Here is a 12,279-nt window from a genome sequence, read left to right on the forward strand (position 1 = left end):
TTCTTGACCATATCAAATTTTGTAGACAATTTATGCAGAAATTCCTGTTAAATATACTAATAAAAACTTATTTCTAGTCGCATTCGATTATTAGTACAATATACATTTTGTTCTGGAAATAGCATGTTGGTGGCCAAAACATGATGCATACTATTACTTTAAACTTTCCTTCCTTCATTGCATAAAATGCTGTGCTGGCTATGTTTGTTCTTTCTCTTTATATCAGATAAGCTGTGCCGAAATATCCCTGTGGAACACAAAGGCAGTTGGAGGCTTTAAATAAAACGATGGCCTGATTATGAGAGGGAGAGAGAATGAAAAAGGGAATGAGGCACTGGCAGGCTTGACCAAAGATAAAGCACATAGTTTAGGTGATTGATATTATTAATTTTGAGTTGCAAGTGTGAGACAAAATACTGTTTTTTGTGGACATCCCAAGAAGAAATGTGAGAATACTGTTGAAATGATGGATAGATGCATGCAGAACTGAGAAGAAGATGGAGAGATAATGCTGATTTGCAATGCAAAAGATCTCAGGCATGCAAATAGGCTTATTTGGTAGTAGGAGAGAGCAGAAGGCCACACAGATCAATGGTTAGAGACAAGCTTGAGAGTGAGAATTATCAAGCATGCTGGGAAATGAAGTTTTAAAACAGTCATCTGCTCCTGTAGCTCAACTAGTACAGCATGCCGCTAGCAACTCCAGGGTTGTGAGTTCAATTCTTAAAAAATACACATGATGGCAACACGTAAACCTTAAATTCACTGTCAGTTTGGATAGAAGCAAATGCATGAATGTAATTATTTGCCCCCAAATTCCTATATTGTCAACAAACATGAGTTTAGTTCAACAAAGTTTGGTTTGATGGTATTTTAACAATTAAATCCAGCAGTTACATGGCCCCAAACACACATGCAAAATTCAACTTCACAAAGTGTTCCAGGTTAAAGCTGCAGTCCGTAAGTTTTGCCTCTTTGTCGCCAGCTATGTTTGAAAACCTGGAATTGCAAGCTGCTTGCAGAATTATCTGGCTTGTGTGGGTTGTGAGTCGGCACAGCTCCAGCGCGGATGAATCCGCACCGGTGTGTGTGTTTACTGTACTTCGCAATCACAGATTCTAGCCTATGTCTTGGAATATTTGACCCAAATAAGAATTTTCACTATATATTGCCATCTGAACAAGTAAGTAATGAGTCTGCCATGTTTGTTCTGACCAGCTGAGGAAAAAAGCATTACCATAAATCACGCTACCAATGGTGACTATGAGTATAGTGTGTTTTAGCCTGTAGATTTCAATTTCTGTACAGTCTAATATCTAATTGTCAAGCCATTAGAATTTCATATTAAGAAATTCTTTTAACCCAAAAAGCAAATTATTCTCCCTTCGAATTGGTTTTCCTTAAAATACAAATCTTGTGTAATCCCAGGCTATCTGTAATCAGAAGCACATTTAAACCTGAAATATAATTTAATTTCATTCACAAACACATAATCCTTTCTTGGATCACAATCCGCCATCAAAATGATGCATTTAATTATTCTAGCTGCTGTGAGAAAAGGCTATAAACGATCCGCCAACCTACAGGATCCTCACATGTGATAGCCTACTAACTTCTTTATGTTTACAGACGTGACGTAATGATACAGTGCCATGCTCAAATTTCCCGCAGAAACCTACCCGTACCACTCAGATTAGAAAACATTATTATAAGCTAAACGTTGTGAATCGGGCTAAAGTGAGGCGATAGTTTTGAACACTGGCTGGTTATGTACTTGCTCAAATATTGATTTCAGATCATTTTTAACCAAAAAAAGTTACGAACTGCAGCTTTAACCTGGGATTGTGAAAAATTAAAACTACTACAATAAAAATAATAAAATAGAATAAAAAAAAAAGTAAAATCTCTAATGGCAGCGAAAAGACTTTTGCAATAAACTTTCTTAGGTAGGTATAGTTTTGGAGTCCTTTCTTAAAGACTTTGTTGCCTATTGACTCTATTTCCATCAACATGATTTCAGGCATGAAAAACTAATTCAGCAGCAGTCTGATCAAATAAAAATATATAATATGTGTAAAATTTACATCACTGTATATTATAAAATGTATAATATTATAAATGTATAAGTGAACAGGGTACACGCTAAAATAGAAGGCCAATCTAATAAAAGTCAATTAAATCAATTTGGGATCCAAGGCAGATTTGATTCAACAGGCAGAGTAAACTTTGTGACACCGGCTCTGTCATGAGATCTCTGTGGAAAAAGGGGGTGTATGAGGGATAACCTCACTTCTTTTGATGGATTATAAAGACACAAACACTTTAAAAGCTATTTTCCAAGAGACATTACAGACACGTCATAATACCTTATCAAAGTATGATGAACTCTCCAGCAAGCAGTTCATGGACAGAGATGTGAAAGTTACAAAATGATTCATCGTCCTGATTCGGTTCATTCAGCTGTTTTCGGCAAGGTCCATTTCGCCCTCACACAGCCCACATGTGCACGACGGTTTCAAACAAACAGGTCAATATAGCAGCTAATTGCTTTAATTTCATAACTAGCACTCAGCGGAACTGCTGTACTTAACCAACACTGTACCGCAGGGAAGAGCAGTGAGCTGGAAAAACCTAGCTAATGGCTAATTCACTCACAAGTCGTAGGCATTAGATGAGCTCCACTGGCCTTGAGAAACAACTGAGCTTTACAGACTTATCTGTATTGTTTCTTATTATAAAGTGTACAGTGGGGCAAAAAAGTATTTAGTCAGCCACCAATTGTGCAAGTTCTCCCACTTAAAAAGATGAGAGAGGCCTGTAATTTTCATCATAGTTATACCTCAACTATGAGAGACAAAATGAGAAAAAAAAAATCCAGAAAATCACATTGTAGGATTTTTAAAGAATTTATTTGCAAATTATGGTGGAAAATAAGTATTTGGTCAATAACAAAATTTCATCTCAATACTTTGTTATATACCCTTTGTTGGCAATGACAGAGGTCAAACGTTTTCTGTAAGTCTTCACAAGGTTTTCACACACTGTTGCTGGTATTTTGGCCCATTCCTCCATGCAGATCTCCTCTAGAGCAGTAATGTTTTGGGGCTGTCGCTGGGCAACACGGACTCAAAGATTTTCGATGGGGTTGAGATCTGAGACTGGCTAGGCCACTCCAGGACCTTGAAATGCTTCTTACGAAGCCACTCCTTCGTTGCCAGGCGGTGTGTTTGGGATCATTGTCATGCTGAAAGACCCAGCCACGTTTCATCTTCAATGCCCTTGCTGATGGAAGGAGGTTTTCACTCAAAATCTCACGATACATGGCCCCATTCATTCTTTCGTTTACACGGATCAGTCGTCCTGGTCCCTTTACAGAAAAAGCCCCAAAGCATGATGTTTCCACCCCATGCTTCACAGTAGGTATGGTGTTCTTTGGATGCAACTCAGCATTCTTTCTCCTCCAAACACGACAAGTTGAGTTTTACCAAAAGTTCTATTTTGGTTTCATCTGACCATATGACATTCTCCCAATCCTCTTCTGGATCATCCAAATGCTCTCTAGCAAACTTCAGACGGGCCCGGACATGCACTGGCTTAAGCAGGGGACACGTCTGGCACTGCAGGATTTGAGGCCTTTGTTACTTTGGTCCCAGCTCTCTGCAGGTCATTCACTAGGTCCCCCCGTGTGGTTCTGGGATTTTTGCTCACAGTTCTTGTGATCATTTTGACCCCACGGGTGAGATCTTGCGTGGAGCCCCAGATCGAGGGAGATTATCAGTGGTCTTGTATGTCTTCCATTTTCTAATAATTGCTCCCACAGTTGATTTCTTCACACCAAGCTGCTTACCTATTGCAGATTCAGTCTTCCCAGCCTGGTGCAGGTCTACAATTTTGTTTCTGGTGTCCTTTGACAGCTCTTTGGTCTTGGCCATGGTGGAGTTTGGAGTTGGACTGTTTGAGGTTGTGGACAGGTGTCTTTTATACTGATAACGAGTTCAAACAGATGCCATTAATACAGGTAACGAGTGGAGGACAGAGGAGCCTCTTAAAGAAGAAGTTACAGGTCTGCGAGAGCCAGAAATCTTGCTTGTTTGTAGGTGACCAAATACTTATTTTACCGAGGAATTTACCAATTAATTCTTTAAAAATCCTACAATGTGATTTTCTGGATTTTTTTTTCTAATTTTGTCTCTCATAGTTGAGGTATACCTATGATGAAAATTACAGGCCTCTCTCATCTTTTTAAGTGGGAGAACTTGCACAATTGGTGGCTGACTAAATACTTTTTTGTCCCACTGCATATGTAAAGGTAAAACGTTTTTGATTTAGCCAACCATTTCTTTTGACTCATAAACAATAAAAGCAGGAGTCAGTGGCACTTTTTTACCCTTTACAATGTCACAGTCATGTGCATGACACCGAGGCTGCATATTTAACTTGTTAAACACGTCTCTCTTTGTGAGCGCCCAGGTGTTCTTGACAGATCCTTTACCGCTTTGAGGCCAGCTGTCCATGACAGATCACACAGACGGTCTTTGCTCTTCTTTCCTCCTAAAACACATGCACATGAACCCACTGAGTACCCGCTCTTATGTTCCCCACAAAACAAAGACAACAGCACCACCGACTTTTTGGCACGTTCAAGGGTGCCGGAGTTAAACTTTCATGAAGCCCTTTCACTATCATGTTCTGTTCATCATTTTTCAAGGTCAGCACTTTATGAGCGAGACAAAGACCACAGAATAGTATACAGAGACTGAAGTCGACAGAGCATCACGTTTCAGCAGTTTTAGCCATCTCCTCTCGAGTGTGCAGTGTCAGGTTCTAGTCACGCAGCGTGAGAGCTTCAAACCCCCTGTTCATCCGTAACACTGCTGCGAAGCATGTGCTAATTAGCCTGTGTCTCTCTTCTGAGCATGAGGTGAAGTCAGTTCTAAGAGAAAGACCAATATAGTAGTAGTAGTAGAATATGCTTTGGAGCAAGACAAAGGACATTGTTGTGAAATAAAGCCAGTTTCTATCAGAAATTGAATTTTATTGCATGTGAAATGAGCTGACACGAGCTGATGCTATTAAAAGGTATATTTTACCTTTATATTTTCACCTTCACTTCATTTCAAACACATATGACTATCTTTCTACTGTGGAACACAAAGGAAGATATTTAGGAGAATGTTCAAGCTGCTCTTTTCTACATAATGCAAAAAGATCACAACCAGCAAGTCGCAGGTTTAAAAAAACCAAAATAATTCATTTTGGGTTGAACTATCCCTTTAAATAACTGACGTTAAATTGTTTCAGAGACATTTTGCTGAAGAGCATTATGCTTAAAATGAGGCCTGCTGCCAAAGGAATTTTTAACTTATGAAGGTGACCCCTCAGCACAGCGAAGAAGAGAATATATGCTCCCTGCTTTGAGTGAGATGGGAAAAAAAAACACATTGTGAGCTACTGAAGGTCATGGATAGTAGCCACCACGGAAAACCAGTTACCATAATAGAAATGCACCAAACTCATCCTGAAAATCTTCCATTGCCTGTATTACCTCCTCCCCACCATCCCTTATAGTTTGCATTCTCCTTTCCTCCCTCCTACAATTGCTTTCTTGATGTACAGTCTTGTTGTCATTTGTTTGGACTCATTGCTCCCAGCAGCCCTCCAGTTGTCTTTCTCCTCCCCTGCTTTTTTGTCCTCCCTGCACTGCTGAAGCTTTCAGTGATAGAACAAGGACCGAACCACATTCTAATCAGAGAAAATATAACATCGGGGGGAAATGTTTTAATGTATTAAGTGTGTTAAAATGTATTATCAGTAACATCACCTGAGTACAAGGGAGACAATGCTTTAAAATAAAACAAGAAATCAAAATTTACTTTCTTAAATGCATGTTCCTGGTCTTATTGTGAAAGATTCATCACTTCACATTATTCCAGCATCAAAAATAGTTTGTCTTGGGGCGGGGGAAAATGTCGTCTGGCTATGTTATGGTATGTAATACACATTTTTACCATCCAATCAATTCCCCATGAAGTCCTGCCTGACATTTTTTTTCTTAGAAGTGCACTAGCATTCAATCAGTAGACAAAAACTCCACAAAATAGTTTTGAAAGTTGTGAGTTCTGAAAATAATGTGGTTTTGAACCTTTATACAGCAGTGCATGCCATTGTAAAGACTGTCCCTCACAGCCTTGTTTGCTTCTACGTTAAAATCAATATGGTGTCTAACCTGATTAGGGCCTATTAGAACAACACCAGCATTAGTAAATATTGACGGGATTTTCATTTTTGGGTGAACTATCCCTTTAAGTAAAATGTGTTGTGCATGGCAACTCACATATACTAAGTAAATTAAATGATAGGTTCATATTGGTCAAGTGCCATTTTCTTTTCTTACAGATAAGGAATCAGTAGTCAAATTCTAAATAACTATTACTAAAAGAACGATACATTATGACTCTGAAGCCAGAAATGTTTAATTATAACCAATGTGAAATGCTCACTGCATACGTGTGACTTTCAGCAAAATGGACACCCCACAGAATATACAGAAAACTCTGGTTTTCCACAAATAATAATAATAATAATAATAGTGTAATTTAACACTCACACACAGGAAAAATCTCAAGAACTGAGGCAAAATACTCTCTGCTCCACTTTATGTTGTCTGTTTTAGGCTTGGTGTGATATCACTGCAGTCCTGAAGCCCTAAATTTCCGTAGTCCTGATGTTTTGAGGTTACCGCCCCACTGCAGAGACTGCAGCGCTGCGAAGCTATCTCATGTGAACATCACAATTACACATCAAGCTCCTGCTCCAGGCATTAACATGAGTGTAATTTTAGTATCACTGAACCATCATCCAGTCTTTCCAAATGACACATTATACCACTGTCAGAGCACTATAGTTTCATATCCAGATATCAGCTAGAGGCATTATAATGACATTTGTTCACAATGATACTTTATAGAGAAAACATCAAAATTTCATAAGAGTTCATAAGAGTGTAAGAGAAGCATAGGAAGATCAAATACTTATAGAATTTACTCACCATCCTGCCGTTCCCAACCTAAATGTATGTATATATATATATATATATATATATATATATATATATATTTTTGTGATTGTGTGTGAAAAAATTAGTTCTTTCTTTCTATTTAAATTCATTTTTATTTAATTTTATAATTTTATTTATTTATTTTTGCAGAATATCAGAACTGGTCTCCATCCACTTTTATTGTATGGAAAAAGAGCAGCATTGACATTCTGTTAAACTTCTCATTTTGTGTTCTTCATTAAGAAAGTCATTAGGGTTGGTAAGTGGCATAATTGTTTTATTTTGGGGTAAATGATCCCTTTAAGGGCAACTTGGTGAGTTAGAAATTGCACTTTCTACTGAAATCGTGGCACAGTAAACCAATGAGTGGGTGAAGTCAACAGAAATACACAGCTCACTGAAGAGATAATAGCAAGAATTGCAGAACTTCTCCTCAGCCTCCTTAATAGCAACAGCGGATTTCATTGCTTCTGAAAGCACCAAGATTCTTTAAAAAGATTGATAGTAGCTACAAACCTATGAAGCATAAAAAATAATGTATTTTCCGTATTATATGAATTTGTATGCGGTTATGAATCAAGCTCATGCAGTATAGCCCTCAAGTGTTTTAAGTTCAGGGAAGTAGGTGGCATTACACAACACACACTAGGGAGTCTGCAAATCAGAGGAAAAGTGAGGGAACGTGTAATGGTGAAAGAACAACCAGAGCTCTCCGAGAAGGTCTCCACCCACAGTTTTACCTTCAGCGGACAGGCATTTGTGGGTAGATGAGAAGAAAAGGTCAAGAAATGTTTCTGGACTTCTTACTGGGTCTTTCTCTTTCATTAACCTCTATTCCAGTATTCTCTTCCCTAATCAACATATTCTTCCTCTATATTTCTTCTTCTCTGACTCCTGCTACACTTCATTCTTATGGAAAGAGGGACGCAGATTGTGAATGAGACCACTTTGCCTCTTACATTTTGACTATTGACCGACCCATTCTAATGAGATGATGTAATAATTTGTACAATCACAATTTGTTTGTACAAATATAACCTAATCATGAAATTTGGAAGTTTTCATTTTCGCCACCTTGTTTGAATGATTACTGATTACTGTTTATTGCCCAACCCACTCTCAAGAGAAGACTTAATCATTTGTACAAGATGGCAAATTTGTGAGTCGAGGCTTACAAAAATTGCAAATCCAAACCTAACAATAATCGTAATAGGAAAAAAACCTGTTGTGTGTTTACATACGACACACATCATATGCTACGATACGTTTTGCCATCTCGTATGAATTATTACTGGCTCTTATGAGAGTGTATTGTTATCTGGCCCACTTTGCAGTCTTGTAAACAAGACTTTGTTTTTAGGTGGAGAACTGATCAATTTCATGCAGTACACATCAGACTGTGCATGCTTTGAGATTGCATGTTATTAGTTTCTTCCTCAACTGAAAACCTGTGCTGTGGTCATAATACCTTCTACTATTGACCAGGGTTTGTGAGGGCTCATTTCCTTGACGATAAAGGACAGGAACGAAATGAATTATGACAACAGGGCCCCCATGTTAGACACAAAAGCCCTTATTAAGAATCAAACATACACTAAAGGAGAAATCAAATCTAAAATAGTCTCCTGCGTCTCTCAGAGCAATCAGACATGTCCCTCTGTGATGTCATTAAATCTGGGTTAAAAGGCTGAGTGGGGTCTCGCTCTCGTGGGTTATTTAAACAAGCCAATTAGCAGGCAGGTCTCTGAAGAAGTGACACTTGGGAAACAGGAAGTAGGTCTCATTAGTATTGCGATGGGGCATTCCTGTAATGAAGCTCTCAGATGTCTGTGACATCTGATGTGATGTCATTTCTGCTGCAGTGGAACGCTGCGTTTGATTCTCTGAAAGATTTGGGCTGCCACATGTGAAACTGGGTTTAGAGTTGGCATCTGAACAGAACTTGTGGAGTTGGCTGAATGCATCTCATTCGGTTTGTGAAGACATTACTATAACCTAAAATGTTGCTGTTAACTCCATCTTTGCATTTAAAAAACAAATGTTTAAAAAAGTACTGCACGACACAGGACTGCTGCATGAGGAAGCTCTAGTAACCTCATTGCAATGTTCTGTTGAAGGACAAACGCTGTAAAAAGACAACACCCCAAGGACGGAAGAAAGGTGGTAAAATAGCTACGAAGTCCTCAATAATATTCAGAGGCACTACTAAAAATAGTTCACACAGCATACTCATACTATTACTATACTATTTTTCAGTATGTCTATTGTGCACCGTATGCAAAATCTCTGGATGCATAGAATTCCTGGATTATATCTATGCAAATGAGTGCTATACGACCACACGCTGTGAGGAACACTATCCCACAATGCAACATGCTTGATATGATGGTGTATTTCTTAATGAACAGGAAAAATATCAACAATTATTTTTTGAAAGATGATATTTGAATGCCATTTGCTGAACTCAACAGTCATTGTAGTGAGTTCAAGTTACAGCAATGTAGCATCAATCTGAAATGGTCACCATGACACTGCCGTTCAAAAGTTCATAATTTCATACATTCAAAAACTTTTAATTAACTTTTCAGCAAGGATACATTAAAATAAAGACATTTGTAATGATTGATTTCTGATAAATGACATTTTAAAATACTGTATTTTTGATCAAATAAACGCAGCTCTGCAAACTCATTGCAAAAACATTGCAACCTCTTACCAGCCCCAAACTTATGAACAATGGTGTATGCAAATGCATTTTATGCAGTATTTCATTCTGAACAAAGCCGACAGAGAGAAACAGGTAAACATTTAGTATAAATCTCTTATACTGCAACAATACAGACATATAAAGAGAAAGATATTCACAATGAGGTCTTTTATCTTTGCCTAAGGCAAAATAAGTAGGAAACACTCAAGTTAGCCACAGTGCATTGACAGAAGGATTTCTCAGTTCGTCACGATGAGGGGTGTGTAGATCTTCACGAGTGTCTCAGGAGACGAGCCACTGAGGGCAGCTGGCTCCAGTGAAGCAGAGCTCACCTTCAGTTCCTCTCAACCCGGCCCTGCACTGCCTATAGGCTTTGCAATGGAGCTTGACATCAGAGAAATGAAAACAAATGCAAATATTCCCTCCCCAAACACACAAAACAAGCCCTTTCTCTCAGCCTCTTTCTCACATACAAGAAAATCAAACCTGCAGCATTTGACAGAAGTCAGAGAGCAGATCATTGCTTTTCTCTAGAGCACACTCAGAGCGATGAGATTCATTTCACACAGCTCTTCGCCTCGCTTTCATTTCGTGACTGGACATAAAAAAGACATACCGCCAGGATAGTCTGAGACACGTGAGGAACAAGAAATAAACAGTGTCAGTTAATGTACAAGAGGAGTATTTCAGTTCAACTAGTTTCTAAGTGATCATGAGTCGTTTTGAACATACAGTATAGTACATTGGTAAACCTTTGCAAATTCATGTTAATCTATAGCTAAAAATCAAACATTTAAACAACACTTCCTTGGTCAACCATGTTACTCTACATACAGTGGACACCCAAACATCACACCTATATGTGCTTACGGAGCATTTCATTTCAAAACCATTGGCAATGGACAAGGCATAATCATGAGATACAAAGAAATGCAACAGTTCGCTCCTAACTTTGAAAAGTTTGAGCGTATGGTAACAAGACATAAAAGTGATATGCAGCTTAGCAAAATATTGAAATGTTGGTCCATTACCCCCTACCCTCCATGGCTGTAAAATCCAATCGCACACCCATTCTCAGCAAATGCATACACTCTCAAGTTGTCAAAGGCCTTTGTATCCCAAAAGAACAAAATTAATCCTGTTTATGTAATAAGAATCTAATCCTCATATCCTGTGGGCACAACTTCATCTATGAAACCGTCACTGTTTTCCTAAGAGTGTAATGCATAAAAAGCGCAGATAAAACATCCCTGATGGCAATATTGTAAATACAAATACAACTTTTTGTTCTTGTGCATCTGCCTGCATGTAGTCTTGTCATAATCACCAGTTCTGACCGCATGAATATGAGTATCTGGTAAGCAACTGCACTCTAAAAAGGAAAAGTTTCAGTGATTTTTTTGCAGTGATGCCATATAGGGGTGGAAATGTCAACCGAGGGGGAACAACACCCCTGGAACGTGATTTCAACCGACCCTGAATGCTCAGCTACCACAGACAGGTTGCAGGCCTCTACCTGGCCACCACTGTGAAAATATCCGTAGTGAACAGTTCTTAAAAGAACAATTTTATTGGAAACTTTTTTGGTGCAAAAGGTTTTCATGGAACCATAGATTTATTTTTAAGATTGTAGTGTGTTTGAGGTATGCGTGTATTTCATTTTGTTGAAAAAAATTCCTAAACCTCGTCAAAAACGATTATTCTAAAAATCCATGGGAAATTCCAAAGGGAACCCTTGGCTAGAAAATGCTAATTCCTTTTCAAGTATTAGTACTATAAACCAAAGAGCTCAATCCTATAACAGGCATTCCGTACTACTGCATTCATGCAGCGGAAGCCCTTATTCCCACATAACGTGACACTGAGCCTAAACACAAATCATCTGCTGTGAAAGCACCATTAATCCGAACTCATCTTCAGCGAAGCCTGAATCCAAGCCTCCCACCGTTTCTCGAAAAACCATCGCATCTGTAGATTATCAGTTACTCCGTTTGTCACTTTCCTCATTTTTCCCCTCACTCTCTTTTTTCCCCTTCACCCTTTTTCCCATATCTGAGGTGTAGGTGTGAAGAGCGAGTTTCGCGCCATTCTGCTTTCACAGGCTATTTATACTTCTTCAAACCTGCTGTCTCCACCGGATGACTTCATCATCATCATCATCATCATCTCCCCCCTGTGCGGTCGCAGCTGTAGGGTCTTACTTTCGGTGTCCAGCTCGTGGGAAGGCAGGGAGCTGGAGAGAAGGTGGGTGGGGGGTGTGAGGAGAGCTGACTCACAGAGAATGAGGGGGATGTTACAGCTCAGAGCGCCTCTGAATCATCACTGTCTTCTCCAGCACAATCACCATCATCATCTTCACCAATGACACATCCGTCATTCAGTGTTTCTGTGAATGGGGAGAGAAAGAGGGAGGCAGAGAGAAACGCTGGTGGTATTATGATAAAGCAAAAGCGGTTCATATTTATTTGGGAAGATGAGTTGAACTAATTCAAAAGCCAGGGTGTGGCTGTGTCAT

The sequence above is a fragment of the Onychostoma macrolepis genome, chromosome 05 (assembly GCF_012432095.1).
Source record: "Onychostoma macrolepis isolate SWU-2019 chromosome 05, ASM1243209v1, whole genome shotgun sequence".
In the NCBI taxonomy this organism is placed as follows: domain Eukaryota; kingdom Metazoa; phylum Chordata; class Actinopteri; order Cypriniformes; family Cyprinidae; genus Onychostoma; species Onychostoma macrolepis.